Below are 18984 nucleotides of genomic sequence, written 5' to 3'. Positions count from 1 at the left end.
TATTGGCTGATTGGAACAGCCAATAGAATTCAAGCTCAATCCTATTGGCTGATTGCATCAGCCAATATGATTTTTTCTACCTTAATTCCGATTGGCTGATAGAATTCTATCAGCCAATTGGAATCTACGGGACGCCATCTTGGATGACGTCATTTAAAGGAACCTTCATTCAGTAAGAAGACTCCGGATGAAGACGATGCTTTGTGACGGATGTCTTGAAGATGGACCTGTTCCGCGCCGGATGGATGAAGATAGAAGATGCCGTCTGGATGAAGACTTCTGCCCGTCTGAAGGACCACTTCGCCCGGCTTGGATGAAGACTTCTCCCGGCTTCGTTGAGGACTTCGGCACGGTTGGATGAAGACTACTCCCGGTAAGGTGATCTTCAAGGGGTTAGTGTTAGGTTTTTTTAAGGGGGTATTGGGTGGGTTTTAGAGTAGGGTTGGTTGTGTGGGTGGTGGGTTTTAATGTTGGGCTGGATTTGTACTTTTTTTTTTTTACAGGTAAAAGAGCCGATTTCTTTGGGGCAATGCCCTGCAAAAGGCCCTTTTAAGGGTTATTTGTAATTTAGTGTAGGGTAGGCCTTTTTTATTTTTAGGGGACTTTTTATTTTGTTAGGGGGATTAGATTAGGTGTAATTAGTTTAAAAATCTTGTAATTTGTTTATTATTTTCTGTAATTTAGTGGGGGTTTTTTGTACTTTAGATAATTTAATTGTATTTAATTTAGGGAAATAATGTCATTATAGTGTAGTGTTAGGTGTAATTGTAACTTAGGTTAGGTTTTATTTTACAGGTACTTTTGTATTTATTTTAGCTAGGTAGTTATTAAATAGTTAATAACTATTTAATAACTATTGTACCTAGTTAAAATGAATACAAACTTTCCTGTAAAATAAAAATAAACCCTAACATTGCTACAATGTAACTATTAGTTATATTGTAGCTAGCTTAGGGTTTATTTTACAGGTAAGTATTAAGTTTTAAATAGGAATAATTTAGTTAATGATAGTAATTTTATTTAGATTTCTTTTAATTCTATTTAAGTTAGGGGGTGTTAGGTTTAAGTTTAGGGGTTAATAACTTTAATATAGTGGCAGCGACGTTGGGGGTGGCAGATTAGGGGTTAAAAAATGTAGGTAGGTGGCGGCGATGTTAGGGCCGGCAGATTAGGGGTTAATAATATTTAAGTAATGTTTGCGAGGCGGGAGTGCGGCGGTTTAGGGGTTAACATGTTTATTATAGTGGCGGCAACGTTGGGGGCAGCAGATTAGGGGTTAATAAATGAAGGTAGGTGGTGGCGACATTGGGGGCAGGAGATTAGGGGTTAAGAAATATAATGTAGGTGTTGGCAATGTCGGGGGCAGCAGATTAGGGGTTCATAAGTATAATGTAGGTGGCAGCGGTGTCCGGAGTGGCAGATTAGGGGTTAATAATTATAATGTAGGTGTTGGCGATGTCGGGGGACGCAGATTAGCGGTTAATAAGTGTAAGATTAGAGGTGTTTAGACTTGGGGTTCATGTTAGGGTGTTAGGTGTAGACATAAGTTTTATTTCCCTATAGGAATCAATGGGGCTGCGTTAGTGAGTTTTACGCTGCTTTTTGGCAGGTGTTAGACTTTTTTTCAGCCGGCTCTCCCCGTTGATTCCTATGGGAAAATCGTGCATGAGCAAGTTATACCAGCTCACCGCTAACGTAAGCAGCGCTGGTATTGAAGTGCGGTAATGAGCAAAATGTTTCTCAACGCTCACTTCTTGTCTGGTTTGTAAAAACCTGTAATACCAGCGCTGTCTGTAAGTGAGCGGTGAGCATAAACTGCTCGTTAGCACCGCACAGCCTCTAACGCAAAACTCGTAATCTAGCCGATAGTGTTTCCAGACACTGCAATTATTCACATGGCGGTAACACTGATTGTTTTTCGATCATTCCGGTCGAATTTGTCCCTAAGTCCCACCTTTATAACAGGTTATCTAGGCTCAGGCAGAGGGAGACCTACTGGATACATATACTTAGGAGTCTCCATCCTGCCGGGCTGAATCTGAATATAGACCTGGCTGCTTTCCTCTAATCTTTGATTGGAGATGGTATGTGCGTCTCTCACCACCTGTGATTGGATCCTGTAGTATGTTATGTACTCTCTATGAGTTTCATGATTAATCGTTGATTAGTAGGGCCGTGGGTTTGAGATGCATATACACTCATATCTATATATGTCCTGTGATTTTTGGAGTTTATTGTTTACGGTCTGCGATTTTTAGTCCCTAGCATTTATATTAGTGCCCTTACGTTGTGTGGCTCTTGTCCACGAGTTGAGGCACTATAAGGTCATTACGTTAACCTTTGGGGATATCATGTATTTATATACTTGATTATCCACCTATTTAACTACTACTGGTGGTTTTCTCCTATTTTTTTTATATATATTTTTTTAGATTATATCTATGTACTGAATATTCCTTAATATGTTTATCCAAAATATTTATTTTTTGAGTGGATCACATTTTATGGGGGTGCCGTTATTGACACACTGACAATAAGTCCGTCAGTTTTGGGGTCTTATGGGGTCTAGGCCCTCATCATTTATTTGTTTTGTCATGTTGGGTCCGACCGTCTGAGGCTGCGTACATCAATTTGCCAGATTGTGTATGATTGCGTTGATTGACACCCCTGCTAGCGGCCGATTGGGGGGGGTGGCATTGCACAAGCAGTTCTGGTGAACTGCTTGTGCAATGTTAAATGCTGTCAGCATTCAGCAATGTAATTCTTCTTTAGCTAAATACCATACTGACATGTATACAGGCCCATATAAGATCTGTGAGCTCAACTCAGATCTGTAGGAGACTTAGGGCTCGATGATTGAAAGCTCTCTGGGCTGGCGAGATTATTAAAGAATGCTCGCCAGTCCTTCTATTTCCCTTGTGGAATGATCTAAAGCCATTTTTTTCTCGCTAAGGGGCGTATACTGCATTTTCATATGAAATGTGCACAACAAAATTCGTATTTTAATTATACAAAACAAATATTTGAATCATTCACACAAAAATAAGCAGGGGAAAATTGTATTGTTAAGGTGCATCAAAAATCGTAACAAAATTCTTCACCAAAAATCGTATGTTAACAAAACGTACAATTAGTATCTAATTTACACAGGAATAAATCAAATTAAATATTCACAGCGTAAATCGTAATTGTAGTACACTGAATGTGCAAAAATCACACAGAAATTTGAATTTATAAATACAAAATGCAAAGCGTAATTGTTGTTTTTTCGTAAAATGGGCTGAACATGGTCGTTCCATGGGCGTATATGACAATGTCTCACTAATCCCAGCGTAATTCTATAAAGATTTTCGCACTGCAGATCTCACAGTTTTTTCTCGCCAACTAAAAGGTGGCGAGCTTTTTTTAAAACAATACGAACACTTATAACCCCAATAGAAAAACAAATGCATACGAACATATAGGCAAATGTAAGATGCTATAAGCAGAAAGCAGCGTAATGTGAGTTATATTGGCTGCAGGATTTTAATTTTAAAGTGCTCCCCCTGCTCTCTGCTAATTTCGCACTAAGGAGCGAAGTTTCCCTATCCAGCGAGCTCCATTACTTTTAATAGGAGCCATCTCCCAACTCGCAGGGACTGCCCCTTTTTTACGATCATTGCACTGGGGCAGCCCTACGAGTGTCAGCGAGAAAAAGGTTTGAGCTTGCAAAAAATATATCATTGAGCCTTTAGACTGTCTCTGACAGCCTGGTTTATAGTGCATGGGCACAAGGTTTATATCTGTACCATACAGTTGATAGGAGTTCATCCCTTTTGCTATGCATATTTAACAACAAAGATAAAGATCTACTGCAGTTTTTTCAATTCCAATCTGCAGGGCACACTAAATGGACAGATTTTCAGGATTGCTTTGGGTGAGAGCATGATAATAAACATTGCAAAAAAGAGTCCAAATGAGCCTCCAACAGGATATAAAATAAAAAGTTCACACTTTTGTCAGGAAACTGATAAAAATCCTAGGCCATACAAAATGTCTGACCAGTTTCGGTCGCAAGGACATAACACAATACATATGTAGGTAAGATATAAAGTCTAAAAAACTGCCTGATTGGCTAAAACCAAAATGGCCCAAAAGTTTACACACATTAAATAAGAGAGTGAGAAACAACAATAAACATATACGCTTATGTATATCATATTATTAACGTGTATATATAAGGAAAATGCTTCAATTTTATAAGGGAGAAAGGATTAGATGAGGCTACCTAAAGAGAACATATTTACATAGATAGATTCAACAGAAAAGTTATATGACCTATAAACAAATAATGTGAAGCTGGTATGGATAGAAAGGTAATTGGCCAGTAACTACCTAAGAACACAAAACTGTGACAGTATAGCACATTCAAACGTATTTCCCAAAGGCCAGGATAAATACATTTACTACAACGTGATCTAGTCATATCTGGTCAATGGCTAGTAATGAGCACATAATGGCTCAATATAAGCAATTTTTAGCATATAGACAAAAAGAACACTTTATGTTGTATTTCTCCTACATTGGTGTGTCCGGTCCATGGCTTCATCCTTACTTGTGGGAATATTCTCTTCCCTAACAGGAAATGGCAAAGAGAACACAGCAAAAGCTGCCCATATAGCTCCCCCTCTGGCTCCGCCCCCCAGTCATTCTCTTTGCCGCTCTGAACAAGTAGCATCTCCACGGGGATGGTAAAGAGTATGTGGTGTTAGTTGTAGTTTTTTATTTCTTCTATCAAGAGTTTGTTATTTTAAAATAGTGCCGGTTTGTACTATTTACTCTACAACAGAAAGTGATGAAGAGTTCTGTTTAAAGAGGAGTATGATTTTAGCAGCAGTAACTAAAATCCATTGCTGTTCCCACGCAGGACTGTTGAAACCAGAGAACTTCAGTTGGGGGGAACAGTTTGCAGACTTTTCTGCTCAAGGTATGACTAGTCCTTTTTCTAACAAGACATAGTAATGCTAGAAGACTGTCATTTTCCCTTATGGGATCGGTAAGCCATTTTTCTTAGACTCATAACAGAATGAAGGCTTATTAATGGGCTATATACTGGTTGACACTATTGTGGGCTAAATCGATTGATTTATACAATATTTATATGACTTTTGGAGTGTTTTGGAACTTGGAAACACTTTGGGAACGTTTTTATTCGCCTGGCAGTCGTTTAGACACCTAATCTAGTCAGGAAGGCCCCTTCACTCTGGTATGCAGAGGGAGGAGGCCTCATTTTCGCGCCTTAATTGCGCAGTTACTTCTGGAAGCAGTGCATGCAGCTTCATGTGAGAGGGTCCTGTGGCCATAAAAAACGATTCTAGAAGGCTTATTTCTGTGGTGAATAACCCCCAAGGAAAGGTAAAGCCGCAGCAAAGGCTGTAGTGGGTTAAACTGGTAAATTGAACAATTAGCTCTGGTTTGCTCATTTAAGGGGTTACAAACTTTCAAAGCATTAAGACACTAGGGTGCAAATTTGGTAAGGATCGGATATTTCCTTCATAGTTTTTCACACATTCAGAAATAAAGTGTGCTCTGTTTAACATTTAAAGAGACAGTAACGGTTTTGTTTAAAAACGGTTTTATTGCATTAATAGCCTGTATAAGTCTGTCTAACATGTCTGTACCTTCAGATAGAACATGTTCTGTGTGTATGGAGGCCAAGGTGGTTCCCCCTTTAAATGTATGTGAAAATTGTACCATGGCGTCCGAACAAAGTAAGGACAGTACTGTCACATTTAATAAGGTTGCCCAAGATGATTCTTCAAATGAAGGTAGTGGGGATAGTTCATCATCCTCTCCTTCTGTGTCAACACCAGTTATGCCCGCGCAGGGGACACCTAGTACATCTAGCGCGCCAATGCTTGTTACTATGCAACAATTAACGGCAGTAATGGATAATTCTATAGCTAATCTTTTATCCAAACTGACAGCATTTCCAAGAAAGCGTGATTGCTCAGTTTTAAATACAGAGGATGAGCAAGTGTGCGCTGACGATAATTTATCTGTTATACCCTCACACCAGTCAGAATTGGCAATGAGGGAGAAATTTCTGATTCAGGAAAAGTTTCTCAGCAGGCAGAACCTGATATCGTGACGTTTAAATTTAAGTTAGAACATCTCCGCGCCCTGCTTAAGGAGGTGCTAACTACTCTTGACGATTGTGACTCTTTGGTGATTCCAGAGAAATTGTGCAAAATGGACAAATTTCTTGAGGTCCCTGTGCACGCTGATGCTTTTCCGATACCCAAAAGGGTGGCGGACATAGTGACTAAGGAGTGGGAGAAGCCAGGTATACCTTTTGTCCTACCTCCTATATTTAAGAAAATGTTCCCCATTGTTGACCCCAGAAGGGACGCATGGCAAACAGTCCCTAAGGTTGAGGGGGCAGTTTCTACGTTGGCCAAACGCACGACTATTCCCATTGAGGACAGTTGTGCTTTCAAAGATCCTATGGATAAAAAATTGGAAGGATTGCTTAAAAAGATATTTGTTCAGCAAGGTTTCCTTCTCCAACCAATTTCGTGCATTATTCCTGTCACAACGGCAGGTCTTTTTGGTTCGAGGAACTAGAAAATTCGCTCAATAAGGAGACTCCATATGAAGAAGTCATGGACAGAATTCACGCACTAAAGTTGGCTAATTCCTTTATTTTAGATGCCGCTTTGCAATTGGTGAAATTAGCGGCGAAAAATTCAGGTTTTGCAATTGTGGCGCGCAGAGCACTTTGGCTAAAATCTTGGTCGGCGGATGTGTCGTCCAAGACAAAATTGCTTAATATTTCTTTCAAAGGTAAGACCCTTTTTGGGCCAGAATTGAAGGAGATTATTTCAGACATCACTGGGGGAAAGGGCCATGCCCTCCCACAGGATAGGCCTTTCAAGGCTAAGAACAAATCTAATTTTCGTTCCTTTCGCAACTTCAGGAATGGACCGTCTCCTAACTCTGCAGCCTCTAGACAAGAGGGTAATGCTTCCCAGTCTAAACCAGCATGGAAACCAATGCAAGGCTGGAACAAGGGTAAACAGGCCAAGAAGCCTGCTGCTGCTACCAAGACAGCATGAAGGGGTAGCCCCCGATCCGGGACCGGATCTAGTAGGGGGCAGACTTTCTCTCTTTGCTCAGGCTTGGGCAAGAGATGTTCAGGATCCCTGGGCACTAGAAATAGTCTCTCAGGGTTATCTTCTAGAGTTCAAGGAACTTCCTCCAAGGGGAAGGTTCCACATGTCTCGCTTATCTTCAGACCAGATAAAGAGACAGGCATTCTTACATTGCGTAGGAGATCTATTAAAGATGGGAGTGATACACCCAGTTCCAACAGTGGAACAAGGTCGGGGGTTTTACTCAAACCTGTTTGTAGTTCCCAAAAAAGAGGGAACTTTCAGACCAATTCTGGATTTAAAAATTCTAAACAAATTCCTCAGAGTTCCATCGTTCAAAATGGAAACCATTCGAACGATTTTACCTACAATCCAGGAGGGTCAATACATGACTACCGTGGACTTAAAGGATGCGTACCTACATATTCCTATCCACAAAGATCATCATCAGTTCCTAAGGTTCGCCTTTCTGGACAAACATCACCAGTTCGTGGCTCTTCCGTTCGGTTTAGCCACTGCTCCCAGAATTTTCACAAAGGTGCTAGGGTCCCTTCTAGCGGTTCTAAGACCGAGGGGCATTGCAGTGGCACCTTACCTAGACGACATCCTAATCCAAGCGTCGTCCCTTTCCAGATCAAGGGCTCATACAGACATTGTATTAGCTTTTCTCAGGTCTCACGGGTGGAAGGTGAACGTGGAAAAGAGTTCCCTGTCCCCGTCTACAAGGGTTCCCTTTCTGGGAACGATAATAGATTCTGTAGAAATTAAGATTTTTCTGACAGAGGTCAGAAAATTAAAGCTTTTAAATGCTTGTCAAGTTCTTCAATCTATTCCTCAGCCTTCCATAGCTCAGTGCATGGAAGTAATAGGTCTAATGGTTGCAGCAATGGACGTGGTTCCTTTTGCTCGAATTCATCTAAGACCGTTGCAACTGTGCATGCTCAAACAGTGGAATGGGGATTATGCAGACTTGTCTCCCCAGATTCAAGTAGACCAGTTAACCAGAGACTCACTCCGTTGGTGGTTGACTCAAGATCACCTGTCTCAGGGAATGAGTTTCCGCAGACCAGAGTGGGTCATTGTCACGACCGACGCCAGTCTTTTAGGCTGGGGCGCGGTCTGGGACTCCCTGAAGGCTCAGGGTCTATGGTCTCGGGAAGAGTCTCTTCTCCCGATAAACATTCTGGAACTGAGAGCGATATTCAATGCGCTCTGGGCTTGGCCTCAACTAGCGAAGGCCGGATTCATAAGATTTCAGTCGGACAACATGACGACTGTAGCTTACATCAATCATCAGGGGGGAACAAAGAGTTCCTTGGCGATGAGAGAGGTATCCAAGATCATCAAATGGGCGGAGGATCACTCCTGCCATCTATCTGCAATTCACATCCCAGGAGTAGACAACTGGGAGGCGGATTATTTGAGTCGTCAGACTTTCCATCCGGGGGAGTGGGAACTCCACCCGGAGGTCTTTGCCCAGTTAACTCAATTATGGGGCATTCCAGACATGGATCTGATGGCGTCTCGTCAGAACTTCAAGGTTCCTCGCTACGGGTCCAGATCCAGGGATCCCAAGGCGCCACTAATGCATCCACCAGTGGCGCCTTGGTCGTTCAACCTAGCTTATGTGTTTCACCGTTTCCTCTCCTTCCCAGGCTCGTAGCCAGGATCAAACAGGAGAAGGCTTCGGTGATTCTGATACCTCCTGCGTGGCCACGCAGGACTTGGTATGCAGACCTGGTGAATATGTCATCGGCTCCACCATGGAAGCTACCTTTGAGACAGGACCTTCTAGTACAAGGTCCATTCGAACATCCAAATCTAGTCTCTCTGCAACTGACAGCTTGGAAATTGAACGCTTGATTTTATCTAAGCGTGGGTTTTCAGATTCAGTTATAGATACTCTGGTCCAAGCCAGAAAACCTGTGACTAGGAAAATTTACCATAAAATATGGAAAAAATATATCTGTTGGTGTGAATCCAAGGGATTTTCTTGGAGTAAAATTAAAATTCCTAGGATTCTCTCCTTTCTCCAAGAGGGTTTGGATAAAGGGTTGTCAGCGAGTTCTCTAAAAGGACAGATATCTGCTCTGTCTGTTTTGTTACACAAACGCCTGGCAGCAGTGCCAGATGTACAAGCATTTGTACAGGCCTTAGTCAGAATCAAGCCTGTTTACAGACCCATGACTCCTCCATGGAGTCTAAATTTAGTTCTTTCAGTTCTTCAAGGGGTTCCGTTTGAACCTTTACATTCCATAGATATTAAGTTACTATCTTGGAAAGTTCTGTTTTTGGTTGCTATTTCTTCTGCTAGAAGAGTTTCTGAATTGTCTGCTTTGCAGTGTGATTCACCCTATCTGGTATTCCATGCAGATAAGGTTGTTTTGCGTACCAAACCTGGTTTTCTTCCAAAAGTGGTTTCCAACAGGAATATTAACCAGGAAATAGTTGTTCCTTCTCTGTGTCCGAATCCAGTTTCAAAGAAGGAACGTTTGTTACACAATTTAGATGTGGTCCGTGCTTTAAAATTCTACTTAGAAGCAACAAAGGATTTCAGACAGACTTCATCTTTGTTTGTCGTTTATTCTGGTAAGAGGAGAGGACAGAAAGCTACTGCTACCTCTCTTTCTTTTTGGCTGAAAAGCATCATCCGATTGGCTTATGAGACTGCCGGACGGCAGCCTCCTGAACGAATTACAGCTCACTCTACTAGAGCTGTGGCTTCCACATGGGCCTTCAAGAACGAGGCTTCTGTTGATCAGATATGTAAGGCAGCGACTTGGTCTTCTCTGCACACTTTTGCCAAATTTTACAAATTCGATACTTATGCTTCTTCGGAGGCTATTTTTGGGAGAAAGGTTTTGCAAGCCGTGGTGCCTTCCGTTTAGGTAACCTGACTTGTTCCCTCCCTTCATCCGTGTCCTAAAGCTTTGGTATTGGTTCCCACAAGTAAGGATGAAGCCGTGGACCGGACACACCAATGTAGGAGAAAACAGAATTTATGCTTACCTGATAAATTTCTTTCTCCTACGGTGTGTCCGGTCCACAGCCCGCCCTGGCTTTTTAGTTAGGTTTCAAATTTTTTCTTTCTATACACTACAGTCACCACGGCACCCTATGGTTTCTCCTTTTTCTCCTAACCGTCGGTCGAATGACTGGGGGGCGGAGCCAGAGGGGGAGCTATATGGGCAGCTTTTGCTGTGCTCTCTTTGCCATTTCCTGTTAGGGAAGAGAATATTCCCACAAGTAAGGATGAAGCCGTGGACCGGACACACCGTAGGAGAAAGAAATTTATCAGGTAAGCATAAATTCTGTTTTTTGATCACAAGCAAACTGCACTCGTATATGTACGTAGAAAACACCTTATATATGCATTTAAACATAGTCAGACTGCACTAGTGTGGTTATGTAGTAACTCAATATATACAATTGATACCTGAGTATAAATAGAACATGTTATATATGCATATTAACCATAAGGATACTCCACATCCAATTACAACCTTTTATGGAGGGCATGATTAACCCCAGGGGGAGAGACAGTAATGTTTACACACACCCTTTTATCTCTGCCAGAAATTAATAATGTCAAATTCGGAGTTAAAGCCAAACGGAACAAAACACTTAAGCCTGTGTATCCAATAAATTTCCTGTCTAGAAAGAACAGAAAATGTATTTCCACCCCTGGGTAATCTTTTAATCTGTTCAATTGCTTTCCATTTGAATGTGCTAGCATCCTTATGTACCTCTAAGAAATGTCTAGAGAGAGCAGAACAAGCCCTTTCTCCAGAAATATGGGAAATATGTTCCCTTATGCGAGTACCCACTTCTCTGGTGGTTCTACCCACATGGGACTTGTGACACTGGGTGCATTCTATCAGATAGATGACAAACATACTTTTACAGTTGATGTTAGTGTTGAATTCCTCACCCGAATGAGTAGAAGTAAATTTCTTGGAAACCTGAACATGATCACATGAAGTACACGCCCTTCTACTACATCTATAGATGTTATGGTGCAGCTGTCTTTTAAGAGACTTGGGGATAGCATATTTGCCAAATAGACATTCCTCTTTGCTACAAACATGCAGCCTTTTTTTAACAGTACCTCTCAATTTCTTATCACCCATCAGTATAGGCAATTTTTTGTTGATGATTTTACAGATCTGCTCATACTGATTGGAGAAAGATGTCACAAATTTGGGTTTCACCTGATCAGTAGTATCTCTCATTCGAGAACTCCTGGGTGTACTTGACAAACGAGATTCTCTATCCATTTGCTTAACTTCAAAAAATACTTTATTAACAATACCTTTTGGGTACCCTCTGTTCCTAAGTCTTTTGCATAGGTCTCGGCTCTACTCCTGGAAAGAGCCATCTAGGGTACAATTGCATTTGGCTCTCATAAATTGCCCTTTTGCTATGCCTTTAAAGACATGCTCAGGGTGACTGCTGCAAGCATGCAGTAGGCTGTTACTCGCAATGGGTTTCCTGAAAATAGCAGAGTTGAGTTGACACCGCACCACTCAAAGAGATATCCAAAAAGGTAATGCTTTCCTTTTGCCACTCAGGAGTACATTTTTTAAACGCCTGACAAACTCATCTGCCTCATCCGAATCAGCTGACCCAAACAATAAGCAGGTCATTAATAAATCATACATACTTGATGTGATTAGAGGGGGGACACCACTACCTCCATAGACGTGGGTCCTCTCCCACCAACCCATGAATAGGTTGGCGTACGAGGGAGCAAATTTCGCTCCCATAGCAGTACCCCGTCTCTGTAGGTAGTAGTGTCCCTGAAACACAAAAAAGTTGTGTTCCAACAGAAATCTCACTGCCTGTACCACAAATTCTTTCATACTTGTAGTTAAATCAGTATAAAGATCCAAAAAAAAAAATCAATGGCCTTCAGGCCATACACATGAGGTATAGATGAATACAGTGATACAACATCAACTGTTAACCAACTGTATTCCTCCCTCCATTGAATATATTCCATGACTTGCAATGCTTGGGTAGTATCCCATATATAACTTGGTAGTTTGGGAACCAAAGGTTGAAGAAAATCTTCCACCCACTTAGAAAGGGTTTGATGTGTGTATACATAGGGTTAAACTTTTGGGCCATTTTGGTTTTAGCCAATGAGGTAGTTTTCTAGACTTTATATCTTGCCTACAAATGTATTGTGTTATGTCTATGATTACGGTCCTTGCGACTGAAACCGGTCAGACATTTTGTATGGCCTAGGATTTTTATCTGTTTCCTGCTGTGTTTTTATACTTCTTCAATAAAGTGTGAACTTTTTATTTTATATCCTGTTGAAGACTCATTTGGACTCTTTTTTGCTATGTTTAATAGCGGATTTCAGGTGGCCGCTCCACTTCTTTGAGTCCCTGTTTGCCTGCCTATCAGCGCTCACAATTTGTTCCAGCTGTCTCTACCCCCTAGCCGGTGACGTCAGGACCTTGTGAGTATCGGACACGGATTGGTCCTCGGCTGGCCACGTGGTGCGGCTGTATAGTTACAAAGAGACAAGCTGATGTTGGAGCTGTGTGTTTCCAAGCCACTCTTCAGAATTGCTACTTTTACTTTCATCCCACAGAGTACCGCTTGTCGAGGACAGTGGAGGATAATTTCCCGGTGTGAGTGAAGCAACCTGTTGGACGCTACTTTCTGTTGAGCTTATGCCTGTTTTTGGGAGCTATCATGCTGACAACACTTTGAGCAAGCAGATAGCAGTCGCCACGGCATCATACGTTGATACACAGTGTTAAAGTAGTCTCACCTGCATTCTGGGGCTGTATTTGCCTAATCTAAGGACTGACATATTGCATTTCTACATAATTTTGATTTATCTGTTTTTCTACTGATAATAAACATAGTTACTGATCTGCTGTTCATTTCACCTAGGTCAGATATCTTGGAAATATGGCCTGTTAGGGTGCCCTGAGGGTTGGGATCGAGAAACACTGATTTTAAGATTGTTCTCTAATCAGTATTCATTGAATCACAGAATATCAGAGCACCAATAGAGGGAGTTTTTGTTTTGCTAATTAAGTAATGGCAACATCAACTTTAGGTGGGTTATCCGACTGCATCATTGGATAATTGTGCCCACATACAGGGATAATAAATGTTTTCTCCTACATTGGTGTGTCCGGTCCACGGCTTCATCCTTACTTGTGGGATATTCTCTTCCCCTACAGGAAATGGCAAAGAGAGCACACAGCAAAAGCTGTCCATACAGGGAGTGCAGAATTATTAGGCAAGTTGTATTTTTGAGGATTAATTTTATTATTGAACAACAACCATGTTCTCAATGAACCCAAAAAACTCATTAATATCAAAGCTGAATAGTTTTGGAAGTAGTTTTTAGTTTGTTTTTAGTTATAGCTATTTTAGGGGGATATCTGTGTGTGCAGGTGACTATTACTGTGCATATTTATTAGGCAACTTAACAAAAAACAAATATACCCATTTCAATTATTTATTTTTACCAGTGAAACCAATATAACATCTCAACATTCACAAATATACATTTCTGACATTCAAAAACAAAACAAAAACAAATCAGTGACAATATAGCCACCTTTCTTTGCAAGGACACTCAAAAGCCTGCCATCCATGGATTCTGTCAGTGTTTTGATCTGTTCACCATCAACATTGCGTGCAGCAGCAACCACAGCCTCCCAGACACTGTTCAGAGAGGTGTACTGTTTTCCCTCCTTGTAAATCTCACATTTGATGATGAACCACAGGTTCTCAATGGGGTTCAGATCAGGTGAACAAGGAGGCCATGTCATTAGATTTTCTTCTTTTATACCCTTTCTTGCCAGCCACGCTGTCAAGTACTTGGACGCGTGTGATGGAGCATTGTCCTGCATGAAAATCATGTTTTTCTTGAAGGATGCAGACTTCTTCCTGTACCACTGCTTGAAGAAGGTGTCTTCCAGAAACTGGCAGTAGGACTGGGAGTTGAGCTTGACTCCATCCTCAACCCGAAAAGGCCCCACAAGCTCATCTTTGATGATACCAGCCCAAACCAGTACTCCACCTCCACCTTGCTGGCGTCTGAGTCGGACTGGAGCTCTCTGCCCTTTACCAATCCAGCCACGGGCCCATCCATCTGGCCCATCAAGACTCACTCTCATTTCATCAGTCCATAAAACCTTAGAAAAATCAGTCTTGAGATATTTCTTGGCCCAGTCTTGACGTTTCAACTTGTTCAGTGGTGGTCGTCTTTCAGCCTTTCTTACCTTGGCCATGTCTCTGAGTATTGCACACCTTGTGCTTTTGGGCACTCCAGTGATGTTGCAGCTCTGAAATATGGCCAAACTGGTGGCAAGTGGCATCTTGGCAGCTGCACGCTTGACTTTTCTCAGTTCATGGGCAGTTATTTTGCGCCTTGGTTTTTCCACACGCTTCTTGCGACCCTGTTGACTATTTTGAATGAAACGCTTGATTGTTCGATGATCACGCTTCAGAAGCTTTGCAATTTTAAGAGTGCTGCATCCCTCTGCAAGATATCTCACTATTTTTGACTTTTCTGAGCCTGTCAAGTCCTTCTTTTGACCCATTTTGCCAAAGGAAAGGAAGTTGCCTAATAATTATGCACACCTGATATAGGATGTTGATGTCATTAGACCACACCCCTTCTCATTACAGAGATGCACATCACCTAATATGCTTAATTGGTAGCAGGCTTTCGAGCCTATACAGCTTGGAGTAAGACAACATGCATAAAGAGGATGATGTGGTCAAAATACTCATTTGCCTAATAATTCTGCACACAGTGTATAGCCCCCCCCTGGCTCCGCCCCCCAGTCATTCTCTTTGCCGCTCTGAACAAGTAGCATCTCCACAGGGATAGTAAAGAGTATGTGGTGTTAGTTGTAGTTTTATTTCTTCTATCAAGAGTTTGTTATTTTAAAATAGCGCCGGTTTGTACTATTTACTCTACAACAGAAAGTGATGAAGAGTTCTGTTAAAAGAGGAGTATGATTTTAGCACCAGTAACTAAAATCCATTGCTGTTCCCACGCAGGACTGTTGAAACCAGAGAACTTCAGTTGGGGGGAACAGTTTGCAGACTTATCTGCTCCAGGTATGACCAGTCTCTTTTCTAACAAGACATAGTAATGCTAGAAGACTGTCAGTTTTCCCTTATGGGATCGGTAAGCCATTTTCTTAGACTCAGTAACAGAATTAAGGCTTATAAATTGGGCTCTATGCTGGTTGACACTATTGTGGGCTAAATCGATTTGTTTATATCATATTTATATGACATTTGGAGTGTTTTGTGAACGTTTAATTACGCCTGGCAGTTGTTTAGACGCCTAATCTAGTCAGAAAGGCCCCTTCACTCTGGTATGCAGAGGGAGGAGGCCTCATTTTCGCGCCTCAGTTGCGCAGTTCTAAAGGCAGTGCATGCAGCTTCATGTGAGAGGGTCCTGTGACTGAGAAACGGACTCAGGAAGGCTTATTTCTGTGGTGAATAACCCCTAAGGAAGGTAAAAGCCGCAGCAAAGTCTGTGGCAGGGACTGTAGTGTGTTTAAACCGGTAAATTGAACTATTAGCTCCGGTTTGCTCATTTAAGGGTCTAGAGACTTGAAATTTGGTGTGCAATACTTTCAAAGCATTAAGACACTGGGGTGGAAATTTTATAAAGATAGGATATTTCCTTAATAGTTTTTCGAACATTCAGAAATAGTGTGCTCTTTTTATTATTTAAAGAGACAGTAACGGTTTTGTTTAAAATCGTTTTTATTGCATTAATAGCCTGCCTAAATCTGTCTAACATGTCTGTACCTTCAGATAGCATATGTTCTGTGTGTATGGAAGCCAAGGTGGTTCCCCCTTTAAATGTATGTGCAAATTGTGCCATGGCGTCCAAACAAAGTAAGGACATTACTGTCACATTTAATAAGGTTGCCCAAGATGATTCTTCAAATGAAGGTAGTGGGGATAGCTCATCATCCTCTCCTTCTGTATCAACACCAGTTTTGCCCGCGCAGGCGATACCTAGTACATCTAGCGCGGCAATGCTTGTTACTTTGCAGCAATTAACAACAGTAATGGATAATTCTATAGCAAATCTTTTATCCAAACTGCCAGCATTTCCCAGAAAGCGTGATTGCTCAGTTTTAAATACAGAGGATGAGCAAGTTGGCGCTGACGATAATTTATCTGTTATACCCTCACATCAATCTGAGTTGGCAGTGAAGGGAGGGTCTGTCTGAGGGAGAAATTTCTGATTCAGGAAAAATTTCTCAGCAGGCAGAACCTGATATCGTGGCATTTAAATTTAAGCTAGAACATCTCTGCGCCCTGCTTAAGGAGGTGCTAACTACTCTTGATGATTGTGATTCTTTGGTGATTCCAGAGAAGTTGTGCAAAATGGACAAATTCTTAGAGGTCCCAGTGCACGCTGATTCTTTTCCGATACCCAAGAGGGTGGCGGACATAGTGACTAAGGAGTGGGAGAAGCCAGGTGTACCTTTTGTTCCCCCTCCTATATTTAAGAAAATGTTCCCCATTGTCGACCCCAGAAGGGAAGTATGGCAAACGGTCCCTAAGGTAGAGGGGGCAGTTTCAACGTTAGCCAAGCGCACAACTATTCCTATTGAGGACAGTTGCGCTTTCAAAGATCCTATGGATAAAAAATTGGAAGGATTGCTTAAAAAGATATTTGTTCAGCAAGGTTTCCTTCTTCAACCAATTTCGTGCATTATTCCTGTCACCATGGCGGCGTCTTTTTGGTTCGAGGAACTAGAAAATTCGCTTCAAAAGGAGACTCCATATGATGAAGTCATGGACAGAATTCACGCACTAAAGTTGGCTAATTCCTTTATTTTAGATGCCGCTTTTCAATTGGCAAAATTAGCGGCGAAAAATTCAGGTTTTGCAATAGTGGCGCGCAGGGCGCTTTGGCTAAAATCTTGGTCGGCGGACGCGTCGTCCAAGACAAAATTGCTTAATATTCCTTTCAAAGGTAAGACCCTTTTCGGGCCAGAATTGAAGGAGATTATTTCAGACATCACTGGGGGAAAGGGCCATGCCCTCCCACAGGATAGGCCTTTCAAGGCTAAGAACAAATCTAATTTTCGTTCCTTTCGCAATTTCAGGAACGGACCGGCTCCTAACTCTGCAGCCTCTAGACAAGAGGGTAACGCTTCCCAGCCTAAACCAGCATGGAAACCATTGCAAGGCTGGAACAAGGGTAAACAGGCCAAGAAGCCTGCTGCTGCTACCAAGACAGCATGAAGGGGTAGCCCCCGATCCGGGACCGGATCTAGTAGGGGGCAGACTTTCTCTCTTTGCTCAGGCTTGGGCAAGAGATGTTCCGGATCCCTGGGCACTAGAAATAGTCTCTCAGGGGTATCTTCTAGAGTTCAAGGAACTTCCTCCAAGGGGATGGTTCCACATGTCTCGCTTATCTTCAGATCAGATAAAGAGACAGGCATTCTTACATTGCGTAGGAGACCTATTAAAGATGGGAGTGATACACCCAGTTCCAACAGCGGAACAAGGTCTGGGTTTTTACTCAAACCTGTTTGTAGTTCCCAAAAAAGAGGGAACTTTCAGACCAATTCTGGATTTAAAAATTCTAAACAAATTCCTCAGAGTTCCATCATTCAAAATGGAAACCATTCGGACGATTTTACCAACAATCCAGGAGGGTCAATATATGACTACCATGGACTTAAAGGATGCATACCTGCATATTCCTATCCACAAAGATCATCATCAGTTCCTGAGGTTCGCCTTTCTGGACAAACATTACCAGTTCGTGGCTCTTCCATTCGGTTTAGCCACTGCTCCCAGAATTTTCACAAAGGTGCTAGGGTCCCTTCTAGCGGTTCTAAGGCCGAGGGGCATTGCTGTAGCACCTTACCTAGACGACATTCTAATCCAAGCGTCGTCCCTTTCCAAAGCAAGGGCTCATACAGACATTGTTTTAGCCTTTCTCAGGTCTCACGGGTGGAAGGTGAACATAGAAAAGAGTTCCCTGTCCCCGTCCACAAGGGTTCCTTTTCTGGGAACAATAATAGATTCTGTAGAAATGAAGATTTCTTCTGTTAAGTGTGATCAGTCCACGGGTCATCATTACTTGTGGGATATTAACTGCTCCCCTACAGGAAGTGCAAGAGGATTCACCCAGCAGAGTTGCTATATAGCTCCTCCCCTCTACGTCACCCCCAGTCATTCTCTTGCACCCAACGACTAGATAGGATGTGTGAGAGGACTATGGTGATATATTTAGTTTTTATATCTTCAATCAAAAGTTTGTTATTTTATAATAGCACCGGAGTGTGTTATTCCTTCTCTGGTAGAATTTGAAGAAGAATCTACCTGAGTTTTTCTATGATTTTAGCCGGAGTAGTTAAGATCATATTGCTGTTTCTCGGCCATCTGAGGAGAGGTAAACTTCAGATCAGGGGACAGCAGGCAGATTAATCTGCAAAGAGGTATGTAGCAGTTTATTATTTTCTGACATGGAATTGATGAGAAAATCCTGCCATACCGTTATAATGTAAACTCAGCCTTGAATGCAGTAGATGTAGCTGATATCAGGCTGTCATGTATGTATATTTTACACTTCAGTTTTCTGGGAAATGGTACTTCTCTGGCTTTTAAACTGTATACATAGACTTAACCTATTTTGCAGGGACTTGCAATAGGTTTTAAATGACAATTAATTATTGAGGTTTTTTTGCTGGCATGTAAAAACGTTTTTTTCTCTGAGGTACTGGGTGAAAAAATGTTTTGGGCACTTTTTTTCCACTTGGCAATAGTTTTGATTTAAATTAGAGCAGTTCACTGATCCCTCTCACTGTTATGTGTGTGG

This window comes from Bombina bombina, chromosome 2 (assembly GCF_027579735.1).
Source record: "Bombina bombina isolate aBomBom1 chromosome 2, aBomBom1.pri, whole genome shotgun sequence".
Taxonomy (NCBI): domain Eukaryota; kingdom Metazoa; phylum Chordata; class Amphibia; order Anura; family Bombinatoridae; genus Bombina; species Bombina bombina.
Note: the sequence above shows the minus strand (reverse complement) of the source record.